This window comes from Suricata suricatta, chromosome 4 (genome assembly GCF_006229205.1).
Source record: "Suricata suricatta isolate VVHF042 chromosome 4, meerkat_22Aug2017_6uvM2_HiC, whole genome shotgun sequence".
Lineage (NCBI taxonomy): Eukaryota > Metazoa > Chordata > Mammalia > Carnivora > Herpestidae > Suricata > Suricata suricatta.
In genome coordinates, this window is record NC_043703.1 from 51,710,436 (window position 1) to 51,724,399 (window position 13,964).

Sequence of the window (13,964 nt, forward strand, 5' to 3'; positions counted from 1 at the left end):
GAGAGAGAGGGAAAGGGAGAGAGAGAGAGAGAGAGAGAGAGAGAGAGAGATCATGCAGGAGTGAAGGAGGGGCAGAGAGAGGAAAGAGAGAATTCTGAGGCAGGCTCCATGCTGTCAGGTAGCCCCCCCTCACCCAACCCCAGGCAATGAGGGGCTTAAATTCATGAACTATGAGATCATGACCTGAGCAGAAATCAAGAAGCAGATGCCTATCTGACGGAGCCACCCAGGCACCCCTAGGTCCCTTCTAGTACTTTCAATTCCTTTCATTCTCATCTGTAACTATAGCTGTATCTGATTATTTATTTGTTCAAATGCTCTTCTCTCATAATGGATGGTATACCATCATCAGGGCAGGCACCTGCTGCTTTGTTCTAGAAAACTGGTGCTGGGTACAGGTGCTTGGTGCGTGTAGACACTGACATAATCTGCAAAGAGAAAAGGAAGGGTGATGGAGGGGGGTGTGGAGAAAAGAAAAGGAAAGACCTCTTTAAAAAGATAAAAGTGAGGGGGCTCCTGGATGGAGCGTGACTTTAGGTTTCAGAGTTATAAGATCAAGCTCCACATTGGGTGTGGAGCCCACTTAAAATTTTTTTAAATTAAGAACTAAATAAAAGTGCTATTCCATTTAATCTCTTTGAAAGTCCTGCAAGACAGGGAGGGTTATTCCCACTTTTTATGCAAGCAAACTGGGTTTCTGAGATTTTAAGTGGCTTATTAATATTGTTCAAATTACAAAGGTGTTTAAACCCAGTTCAGGGGCGCCTGGGTGGCTCAGTCAGTTGCGCATCCAACTTCAGCTCAGGTCATAATCTCACCGTTCGGGGGTTCAAGCCCCACATCAGGCTCTCTGCTGTCAGCGTGGAGCTTGCTTCAGGTCATCTGTCTCCCTCTCTCTCTGCCCTTCCCCAGTGCTATCTCAAAATCAAAGAAACATTTTTTTAAAATAAAAAAAAACCCAGTTCACATGGACTGAAAGTTTAAATCCTTTCCTTAACTCTTGGATGCTCTGAAAATTCTGTGGAAAACATTCAGGACACTGTGTTGTGTATCTTTTTCCTTCTCAGAAGAGTAAGCAGCATGACTTACAGACTTTCATCTTAAAATAATACTTTCTCTATCTCTCTCCCCCTCTCTCTTTCTCTCTCTCTCTCTCTCTGATCCTCTATTTAAAAGTGGCTTTTGTGAAAGGTAATTGAGCAAGATGCTTTGTTTATGGGAGAAAAAACCCAATGAACAAAGATGTTCATCCTTGAGAACAAAAGTAGACGAGTAATACATTGGATGTTAATTGAGGCAGATGCCTGTGAGGATAATTAGAAGTAATCTGGGAGCAGTAAAAGGCAGTGAGCACTCCTCCCTCCCCTAGTACGCTCTACTTCAAGTTGCAAGAGGAACAAGAACCCTATAACAGAAACTGCTCTGTTCAAAAAGAGAGTCCTTCAAACAGATCAACTGTTCAAAGTTAACCCTTGCACACCATAAAGTAAACCATGTGCAGAATAATTACCTCACTTCATTGTCATTAACGTTTTATAGCATGCATCAACTGTCCACAGTACTCACAGGTTTAGGATCCAGAAGTAAGTATACATCTGATAGGAAAGCAAGATGAAAAAATACAAATTACACACACACACACACACACACACACACACACACACACACATGGAATGACTGAAGTAATAACTTGCACAGATAGTATACTGATATGCATTCAGAAGAGAGGACTATGTTGGAGTACATACAGTTTGCCTATTATCTGTTTCATTTCATTCTAAATTATCCTTCCATTCTATGACATTAATTACTAATAACATTTTCATTCTATTTCCTCTCCTTTCAAATGTTAGGATAGTCTTAGTTTTGACATCAGAGAAGTTTCACAATTTTTATCTTGTGTTTTAAATGTAAAATAACTTTTTTATTTTCCCTTCTTAACCTGCTAAATGTTGGGCTACTACTGCCTTGCACTGAAAATTCATGAAGTGGAAACACCAAAATGTGGGAAGGGTTATATTTATTTATTAACCATAGCTGATGAGCTAATTTAAGTTTCAAATAATTCTGCCTTTATTAACTTAAAACAACTGATTTTTTTATATTATCTGAAATTAGGATTCTAAACTAGTCAGTTATTTATTTCTAAATAACTGGATATTTGAAATACGGCTGAATAGAAAGTCTTGTGTCAAATCAAGCAATTAATTTCAGCTCTATATTTTGTTATCATTGCATGGGGTTCTAGTTCTCTAGACAGATACATAAGAAATCTTAGCAGATCCTGCTTCCAGAAAGCTGTAGCAGATTGTAGTTTCCAATGTTATTTGCACCAATGTACATACACTCTTTTCCTCCCTTGGAGAGTTAGGACTGTATTTCCTTTCCTTAAATTTGGGTAGAGCCTCATGACTGTCAAGGTCGTAAACCAGTATTACAGAAGTGCTATTTGGTTTCTGAGTCTAGGGCATAGTAGAGATACAGCTGAGCCTCACTTTCTCAGATGTGTGCCTTTAAAAGCCAGCCACTTTCCTGTGAGGAAGTCCAAACTAACCCCTGTGGAGAGACCACATGAAGAAGGGCCACATGTGGAGAAACTGAGGCCCCCAACCAACAGCCAGCAGCCATTACCAGACACACAAGTGAACATGCCTACAGTTGACTCCACGATCTTTTGAGCTGCCCGAGCCCTACACTGAGTGGGCTGTCTGTCCGCAGTGAGCTCTGGCCAGAGGGCAGATTCGTGAGAAAAATAAATGTCAGGACTGTTTTAAGCTAAGTTTTGCTGTGGTTTTTTTTTTTTGGCAGAAATAATAACTGTTACAATAGTATTACCCACAAATTAAATGAATAAAGGACATTCCACTTTTCTTCTAAATACAAAGAAAACCAAGTATTTAACATTTGGTGCTTTGCCACCTCTCATTAGAATACCAAGCAATTAGCAATTCCTGTCTGGGATCAGTATCCTGAGGTGGTCTAGCATCCTGGTCAGGATTGTTCTCGAACAGTGGTAAGGAGATGGTGTGTAAGAAAGAGTAAGATTTTTTTTTTCTTTTCAAACAACTTCAAACATTTGGTCTGAAACATTTTAATTTCCTTGCCAATTGCTTTTATTTTTAAGACTTTATTATTTTTAGAGCAGTTTTAAGTTAATAGCAAAATTGAGAGAAAGTACCAGGCAATACTCATATACCCTCTGTTCTCACACATTCATAGCCTCCCCCATGATCGAGGGGTACATTCGTTACAAATGATGAATGTATATTGATACATTGTAATCACCCAAAGTCAATAGTTTACCTTAGGGTTCACACTTGGTGTTGTACAGTCTAGGGGTCTAGACAAATAGGTAAAGCATCTGTCCCTCATTACAGTATTGTACTGAGTATTTCCACGGCCCTAAATATCTCCTGTGCCCTGCCTATTCATCTCTCTCCCACCCCTACCCCCTGGCAAACACTGATCTTTTTACGGTCTCCATAGTTACCCCTTTCCCAGAATGCCACATAGCTGGAATTGCACAATATGTCTTTTCAGATTAGCTTCTTTCACTTCATAAAATGCATTTACAGTTCTTTCCTGTCTTTTCAAAACTTGATAGCTCATTGCTTTGTAACACTGAATAATATTCCATTATCTGGATGTGCCACAGTTTACTTATCCATTCACCTACTGAGGGACAATTTGCTTGCTTCCAAGTTTTGTCAGTTATGAATAAATCTGCTTTAAAGATTTGTACGCAGGTTTTTGTCTCTAGTTTCCAACTCCTTTGGTAAATAGAAAGGAGTGTGATGCTGAATCATATCGGAAGACCGGGTTTAATTTTGTAGAAAACCACAATACTGTATTCCAAAGTGGCTGTACCATTTTGTACTCACACCAGCAATGAATGAGTTTCTGTTGCTTCACATGCTCCCCAGTATTTGGTGTTGTCAGTGCTACAGATTCTGGCCATTCTAATGGTCTAGTGGTATCTTATTGTTTAATTTCCCTTTCCCTGATGACATAGAATGTGGAACATCTTTTCATGTTTGTTTCCTTTTGTATGTCTTCTTTGATGAAGTGTCTGTTAAGAACTTTGGCACATTCTTTAGATGGATTGTTTTTTATTATTAAGTTTTAAGAGTTCTTTATATATTTTGGATAGCAGTCCTTTATCAGATGTATCTTTTGCAAATATTTTCTTCCAGTCTGTGGCTTACTTCCTCATTGTCTTGACAGTGTCTTTCCTGGAATAGAAGCTTTCATTTAAATAAGGTCCAACTTATCTGTTTTGTTTTTTCTTGCATGGAAGGTAACTTTGGTGTCATATCTAAAAAGCCATCACCATACCTAAGATTATTTAGGTTTTCTCCTTTGGTAATTCTAGGACTGTCATACTTTTGCTTTTTATATGCAGGTATATGGTTTATTTGGAGCTAATTTCTGTGAAGGGTGTAAAGTCTGTGTCTGGATTCATTTTTTTTTTTTTTTTTGCGTGTGGAAGTCCAGTTGCTCCAGCACTATTTATTAAAAAGACTATATCTTTCTTTCATTGTATTGCCTTTGTTCCTTTGCCAAAGATAAGTTGGCTATATTATTGTAGGTCTATTTCCAGACTATCTATTATATTCCATTGATCTATTTGTCTATTATTTTGCCAAGACCATAATCTTAATCACTACTGCTTTATAGTAACCCTTGAACTTGAGTAGTGTGTGTCCTCCAACTTTACCCTTCTTCAATATTGTGTTGGTTATTGTGGTCTCTTGCCTCTCCATGTAAACTTTTGAACACATCTATTGATATCAACAATAAATAACTTACTGGGATTTTTATTTTGATTGCACTAAACCCAAAGGTCAAGCTGGGAGGAACTCACACTTTAACTATATGAAGTCTTCACCTTGCTTAAATATTCCTTCAGAAAAAAACAAAAACAAAAACAACCACCAAAGACTTAGTCAGATTTGTATCCCCCATCCAGAAACCATATAGATTTTCACTAAACAAATGTCTGGTAATCCTACTCTTTGCTATCAGTCTACTCATTTGCTAACAGAGAAATAAAACCAATACTTCTGTACTTTATAAATTCTAGGGTCTTATCTATACACTTTTCTATGGGTATGGGTCTTTCATCGGGACTTTAAGCAGGGCTTTAAGGCCATTTATAGTGAAGGTTGTAGTTTTTGACCAAGACTTGCAGGAATTCACTATTAACTTTGTTCAAAATTTTCTAAAAGTAGAACCCCTGAGTCAGTGTGGAGAGAGGGAAGTATGGGGGTGAATAAATCTGGGCGTATTATATTGTAGACACCGGGCTTTTTCTTCTATACCAACTACAAAGATTAGGTCTAAAACATGCTGTGTAACAATGATTTTGAATTGGAAATATCAACTTTTGATATTTGATCTGATCCAAATGTTAATCTGAGAATAAATACTATGCTAAAGTCATTCTTAGCAATTAAATATCTTAGTTATCCTAATAGTGGTTTTTTTTTCTATTCCCAGAATGGATTTGCCCTTAGACTTGCACAAATAAATAATAATAGCAATACCATCTGTAGTGAGGTTGGAATTAAACCCTGTAAAAAAATATCTTCCCACCTGGAATCTATAATGCCTGGATGTGGGATCCATGTTGCCTAAATATTTGTCTACAATAACATCTGGAGGGACTGGGGAAACTATGTTAAACATAATTATTAAAAAGAGAATTTACCCTATTAAATGTATGTTTAATGTATTCTAGCATATAGTCAATTTAAGGATCATTTATTTAATGAAAGAGAACCTTACAGTGTTCTAACGCTAATTTTCAGTTTTCTATTCCTACAAGTTGGAACCCGTATGTTTTAAAAAGATTTTTCTCTTCTCTGGTGTTGTTTGATCTTTCTTCTTGTTGAGCCAACCATGTTCTAGTAATACTTATTGGTTAAGATATTGAAAGGTTTTTAAGGCTGACAGAGTCACATAAGCTTTTTTTCAATAGAATTCTTGAATAAGATTTTTTTTCTAGTATTACATATAAGAGGGCAGTGACATCACCAAGATGAAGACATAGGTTGTTCCTTATGTTGCTCCCCTGCACAAAAAGAACAACTAACAAATATTCAAAAACAAGGCATGACTCACAGAATTCCAGAACACGGTGGTGAGGCTAAAGCACCCCTTGCGTGATGGAGACCAGGACAGACTGCATTAGAAGAGTAAGAAAAGCAGCTCTGTGGTGACCATATTGCCCCTCCCCAGGCCAGTGCAGCACCATGCTGAGGTCTCCCCGATCCTTTAGTTCCTCCAGTGGGAAAAGAGAACCCACTGGAGACAACCAGCAGCCCCCCAGCATTGTGGGTCACTTTGGGGGAGCCCACATTCTGATCTTGCGCTCCTGGAATTGCAAGGGAATCCTAGGGGCTCAATCACTGGGAATCTGTGGAGGAAAGGGGGAAGGGGCTGCCATACCAGCATATGGATCTTGGGAGACTGAAATCAGACCTGCAGTGGCCAAGCAGTAACCCCAACCAGCAGATGTGCCCATCTACAGAATCAGGTTGGGGTACACTCTGACCAGGGAACTCTGCAGGGCACACATCTGCCTGGTTTAGATCTCCAAATGAGGAATTTTGGTGTCCCGAGAGCCCAGTTTGCCCTTGCCTGGGCAAGAAGGTGAGGCACGGTCCCACCCGCTGCGGAGACTGTCTTCTGGCCCCACCTGACCAGCAGAGGTGGTGACAACTCTGGAAGCAGTGGGGCCCAGCTGTACTCAAGCAGATAGGAGGGCAGGCAAACCTGACTGCCCCAGAAGAAAGCCACTGTCAGGCCTGCAGCACTTGGATGCTACACACAGGCAGTGTGATTCATTCATAGCCATGGCTGAGGGTAGCACCTGGCCCTTCTCAGCCTGAGAGCCTGTTTGGGAAATTGACAGTAGCCTGAAGAATCCCCTCCGTTTTCTGCCCTGGCAAAGAAGCTGGGCGACAGCTCCACTCACTGGCCCCATCTGACCAGAAAAGCCAGCATCCACTTCTAGTTGTGCAGCCTCTCAACACTTGAGCGGAGAGCTGGGCAGGCAGAGCCAATGTGTGCTGAACAAAGCCCGAGGCTCTGTGTGGTTAGGGAACCTGGGGTGCAGATCAGCTTGAGTCAAGACGACAAAGAGCTTTGCTAGACTGAGAGATGCTTCCTCCACTGTGCCTGGGTAAGGAATCTATTTCATAGCCCCACTCATTGCTGAATACGACCTTCCACCTGTTTGGCCAGGGAACCTACCCAGAGCACAGAGGAAGGTACACAGCCCATTCAACAGCCCCGTGAAGAGTGGCACTGGAACAGAGAGCACATTCCATGGCCTTTCTTATCTGCAGAGCAGAACCATGGCCCCATCTGACCGTGGAATTCAGTGTACACCTTGGCCCGATTTGGGTCCTCTAAACAATGAGCTGTATAGGCCCTGGGTCCCATCCTGCTGCCCTGCCAGGGCAAAAGAAGCTAATTCATAAGCCCCACTATTACTGAATATAGTGCCCAGTCCATGACCAGAGAACCCAGGTAACTGCAGAGCCCATCCCACAGCCTCACTTGGGGAGGGACCCAGGCCAGCAGTCCTAGCCAACTCTTCTGTCAGTGGCACACACACCCCATCCCCATTCCTAGAGCTTGAATGGTTGCTTCACCCCCAAAATAGACCATGATAGCAGACCCAGCTGCCCAAGGACATGACCAGCAGACACATCCAGAAACCCGAATTGAGCTGACTGATAAATCACTGTCTGTGCCAGAGCAAATGTGTAAAGTCTGGAAGAAGAGCCCCATTACTCTAATGTGCAGATGCCAACATAAGGAATCAAGAATCAAAAAACTCAGATAAATATGACACCACCAAAAGAAACTAATAAAACTCCAATAACGGACCCTGAAGAAATGGAGATCTAGAAACTATCAGACAAAGAATTCAGAATAACTTTTTTAAGGAAGGTTAGTAAACAACAAGAAAACACAGCCAGAAAACAAAACAGAATTAGGAAAACAATGCATGAACAAAATGAGAAATTCAACAAGGAAATAGCAAACATAAGACAAACAAAAACCAACCAGATATTCTAGAATTGAGCAATACAGCAAACAAACTGAAGAGTTTGAAACCAACAAAATCAAAATTGAGAGCCCACAAATAAACCCAAATATAGCTAACTGATATTTGACCAGGGAGCAAAGAATACTCAGTGGTGAAAATGGTCTTTTCAGTAAATGGTGCTAGATATTCATGTGTAAAAGAATGAACGTGCACCCATACCTTTTGTGAATGAATCACTCATAAAAATTAACTGCGGGATGTAAATGTAAGACCTAAAACCACGAGGCTCCTGGAAGAAATCATAGGCATACAGTTCTTTGGCACAGCCCTTGGTAGTGATTTTTTTTTTGATATGACACCAAAAGCACAAGCAAAAAAATAAAAAACAAACAAATGGAATGGCATCAAACTTAAAAGATTCCATGGAGCAAAAGATATTATCAATAAAGCAAAAAGACAACCCATAGAATGGGGAAAAAGATTTGCAAACCGTATATCTGATAAAGAGTTCATATCCAAAATATATAAAGAACTCTACCATTCAATAGCCAAACAAACAAATACAAATACAAATAACAAAATACAAATACAAACAACCTAATTGAAAAATGGGCAAAGGGCTTGATTAGACATTTCTCGAGAGAAGATAAACAAAAGGCCAACAGGTTTATGAAGAGATGCTCAATATCAGAAGTCATTATAGAAATGTAAATCAAAACCGGAATGAGATATCCCCTCATGCCTATTAGAATGGCCACTATGAGAAAGATAAGAATTAACAAAAGCTAGTGTGCATGAGGGGAAAAGGGAACCGGTGTGCACTGTTGGTGGAATTGTAAATTGGTGCAGCCACCATGGAAAACAGTATGGAGGTTTCCCACAAAATTAAACATAGAACTACCATATGATCCATTAATTCCACTTCTGGGAATACATCCAAAGGTAACAAAAACACTACCTAGAAAAGATATCTGCACCTCTTATTCACTGCAGCATTATTTACAATAGCCAAGACTTAGAAACAACCTCAGTGTACACTGATGGACAAATAAAGAAGTTGTGGTGTGTGTATATATTCAGCTATTTAAAAAATGAGGAAATCCTGTCATGTCTGACAACATGGATGGAACTTGAAGGCATTGTACTAAATAAGTCCGACAGAGAAAGACAAATACTTATGATCTCACTTACATGTGGAATCTAAACAACAACAAACCAAACTCAGAGAAAAAGAGATCAGTCTTGTAATTATCAGAGGCAGAGTGTGGGAGGAGGGGAAATTGGAAGAATGTGATCAAAAGGTGTGAACTTCCAGCATAAAATAAATATTAGGGACATAATATGAAACATGATGTCTACACTTAACACTTAATATATGAGAAAGTTATTAAGAGGGTAAATCCTATGACTTCCCATCACAGTGAGAAAATCTTTAACTTTTCTACTTTTCTTTTTTTTTTTCTTTTTATTGTATCCATATGAGAAGATGGATGTTAGCTGAACCTATTGTGGTAATCACTTCATAATGTATGTAAATCAAACTATCAGGCTGTGTACTTTAAACGTCTACTGTGATACATGTCAATTAGTTGTCAATAAAACTGGGGGAAATTACAGGGGGTTTGCTTCTTTCAATATGCTCTACAAAGGCCTCCACTAGTCACTTAGCAATCAGCCCAGGAATGTGCCAGCCCCGTTATCCACTCTGAGTGGCTCTGGGGGTCGTTCTTCTGTTTGTGTCATGTCCTAAGTTGTGATCAAGTGATAAAAGCTCTTATCTCGTTACAGCATGAAAAACATTTCTTTGATTGAGTTTCCAAGCTGAAATTGACTTCCCTTTGAGCACAAGTATGAATGCCATTTATGCCTTCTGGTTAATTTTATTAAGGGTCTACCTAGGTAGCTCAGTTCATTTATATCCACTATAACATGATGTGCATTTTAAGGTTTAGTGCTTCCTGGAAAAATATCCCTTGACATGATTTTTGAAAAATAATTCCCAGCTGAGGTCGGTTGGGGCAGAACTACATAGTATATATACCTCTCTCTTAGAAATTCTTACTGCACATTAAATTTATGGGCTCTGGGAAGTCCTGCAGTAAAGACATTTGGCTTATCCTAAAATTCTCCCAACTTAATTTGAGCTAGCAATTTTATTTATTTATTTTGGGTTTTTTTTTGCAGAATATCTATTAGACTTTGGGGACTTACCTCCTATGAGACACACTGAGAATGCAAGTTAAAAAGTGCTTTGATAAAGACTCTCCTCTAAACATAATTCCTAAAATATATTCAGAGACAAGAATCTAGTTCTATAGGAAAGGGGGCTAATTCTTCAAGTAGTTAAGTAAAAAAAAAACAGAGATAGCTTTCACATTAGGGGCATCCAGATAACTATTCTGCAGGCTAAAAGAATTGCTGATATGGCATTGTATTTGTAGAAACATTAATTTGGTTTGCTCAAAAAGGAAAATACAGTCTGTGGTGTGTGTGGAGGGGGTGTGAGTGTCCATGTGCTTATTGCTAGGTGCATGGGCTTGAGTTGGTCCTAAGATTCTGAAAAGATGGGGACAGTTGAACTCAATGCATACTCTATTGCATAGCTGGGTCCAACCTCCCAGACTTGTGTTCCCAAACCTCCAGCATCACAGAAATCATGGGGTTTTGTGGGCTGAGAAATAAGAGGTCTACTGGTTTGAGCATAAGCCCAGAAACACAGACCCTCTTGGTACTAATCCAATACTCCGAGTGCATAAGAAACTTCAAGGATAGAACCCCTCTCAGTAATTTGGACGCCAATCAGAGAAAACAACCCATTGGGTTCTTTCCATGCCATTTTGATTTGATTCCATGTCTTCTGATACATGAGAACTATGGTGTCAGGTTGAATCCTGCCTCCTTTATATAAGCAGTCATTGGATGAAGTCTTACCAGACACTTATGGCAGAATTTCTCTTTGTGAAAGTGACCACCAAAGGGACAAGTGGTTTTAAAGTTTTTCCATGTCAGTCAGCAAAGTGCCTGACTTCCAGTTCCAATTTATTAATAGGACATCTTGTTACATTGGAAATTTCCTCCACAGAGCCTTCCTGAAGCTTCTGCTGATACAACTTCAACAATCCAATTGTCTTTTATGACTTTAAGAGATCTTTTTATCACAGCTTCATTGCTTTCATAGCCAAAAGCTGTTTAAAATGGAGCTATTTTACCCAAACCCAAGTCTGATGAATATGCTTACATACCTATTATATAGGAATTTTAGCAGGGAGAATCTGGTTTTCATTACTTCTAGACTTATTTGAATGATTCATAGAAATTGAAGCCTGAAGATTTCTGCGGTACTTATTTTTCTTCTCTAGGTGATATGTGTGTTTATAGATCTGGAGAATTTGGTTTAGAGTCCAACGGAACCCTACAAAACATCAGGTTAAATCCTGACTTAGTTTGATGCCTGTGTCCAGTTTTGTAAGGTGGAGAAATGGAGTGTAATATTAAATAGCTCAGGGTATCCTTACCTCAAAGCGACTGAGGGAACAAGAAGATGACAGGTATGTTAAGAAGAGAGACTGTGTTTTGACTGGGATGCTAACAGAACCTGGATGTTAATGCTGCGATGGATCTGAGACTTCAGACAGCCCCTGAGCCCGGCTAACGGCCACCCTCTTCCATTCCTCCCACCGCTGTTTTACTTAACAGGTTCCTCCCTTCTTTTCCATTCAAGAGTAACTTCTGGGTTCCTATAATTAGGTTTTAGATGTGCTGCACATTTGGTGTTGTGCGGAAAGAGAGTCTTATTGAAAATTGACTTGTCTAAAGTCCACAGTTATTTAGCCGAAGAGCTAAAGTAAAATCAATTCTCAGTTTAACTCTATCATCCTTCCTTCTATCCCTATGAAACTCAGGACAATGAGGGATACCGGGGGGCCAGGAAAGACACACAGGATTACCGCGTAGCTCAGGGAACATGTTGAGGATGGAGAATCACAGGAGCTATGCATGACCACTACCTTGCACACACAAACGTGTTATGATGATGGTAAGACATTAAGTTGCTTATGTTAAGTGGACATTCAAATTAAATATAATGATCCATATTTCCTCATCTACAAAGCTGTAATTGAAATGTTTCTGAAAATGGAAAAACTGTGTTGGTTTGCAGAAAAATCATTTGATAACATCTGATTTGAACTCATATTAAAAAAGCTAAAATAGTCCTAATTGTCCCCATTGCATGAATAGTCATACTTTCGCTGTAGCAATATTACCATGTTTGGCTTTGGGGTGCTGGCTCACCAACCCCTAAGGGCACCCCATAAGCTTCCTATTGCCTTTTTAAAATTTGAAAAATTCTAATTTTGAAATACATCTGGTCTCAAGGGTTTTGAGTAAAGGATTATTGGCTGAGCTTTTATAAATTAAATGTTTTCACACAAAAAATACATGCTTATTATAACCAGTCAAGCAATATGGAAAAATAGTGGGAAGATGATTAAAAATTGTTCCAAATTCTACCACCCAGAAATCATCACTATCTACATCTGGTGAACATTATCTGCATTATTTCTGTATGCAATTTCACATACAGCAGGATAATTAGGCACAATTTTCTAAAATAATACTACATAATACAAGAAAATATTTCTTCATCATAAGAGCTACTAGTATCTAAAATATTTCTCTAAGTGTAAAAAAAGGTAATGGAAACAAGATGGTGTTAAAGTCATGCTAGATGTATGTATTTAGATTTCATTTTTAGGCCTTATCAATTGACTTCCCACTATAAATATCAGAAAATTAATCCTCTTCTATTTAACTTTCTTTCTCTCAACCTCCTATTTTTCACATTTACATTCTGTTCTTTCTTCATAATTACCTCAGTTCTATAAAATTTGACAAATGAATTCTACATTGATGGCAAGGCATTTTATCATAGCCTCTTCATTTTGGATTTTTTAAATTTTGATTTATTCTTGGTTGAATAAATATTGCCTTTTTTCCCCCCCAATGAGGTTTATGGTATACGGTTTCTTTCATGTTTGAGAATATCTGCCTGTTACTTTTATACTTGACTCAAATGACAATTTAGCTGGGTATAAAATTCTTGGGTCTCACTTCAAAGATTCATAACAAAGCTTTGTACACACCTTTTGGCATCAAATATAATTATGGAGAAGTTTAAAGGCAATGTGATTTAAAAACATTTTTTAATTTGAGTTTCCATAGGGATTCATGTTATCCTTTCTTTATCCTTGAAATTCACTAAATTTTCAAAGGTTTAAGACTTTCTTGATATTAAGAATTCCTTGGGGTGCCTGGGTGGCTCAATCAGTTGAGCCTCTGACCCTTGATCTCAGGTCATGATCTCAACGTTCGTGGGTTTGAGCCCCACATCAGGCTCTGTGCTGACAGTGCAGAGTCTGCTTGAAATTCTCTCTCTCCCTCTCTCCCTGCCTCTCCCCAACTCACTCTCTCTCTCAAAATAAATAAACTTTAAAAAAAAATCATCAAAATAAGAAAGTCATGCAGTAATATATAGAATCTATGTATCATTTGTTCTTATTTTTCTAAAACTCAAACAATGTTTGAAAGCTTTGCTTTCAATATCTATAACTTTATTTTCATTTTCCTTAGTTTTTATATTATTTTGTGTGATTTGTTTTAAAAAACATGTTTTCAGTCATGTTTACTCTACTAGTCTCTTAAATGGTTTTCAGGCCTACGGCAGTTTTTATTCTTCTCATCTATTTCTTTTGTGAGTTCTGCCAACTTGTCACCTTTTATTGTTTTATCATTCCTCCTTGAGTTCTTAAATCTCCTTGAGCTGTCTTTTAGGGAAAAAGCATAGTGTCTTAAGTTCCTTTTATGCAAATAATTTGTTCCAAATTCATGCACTCTTTACCTT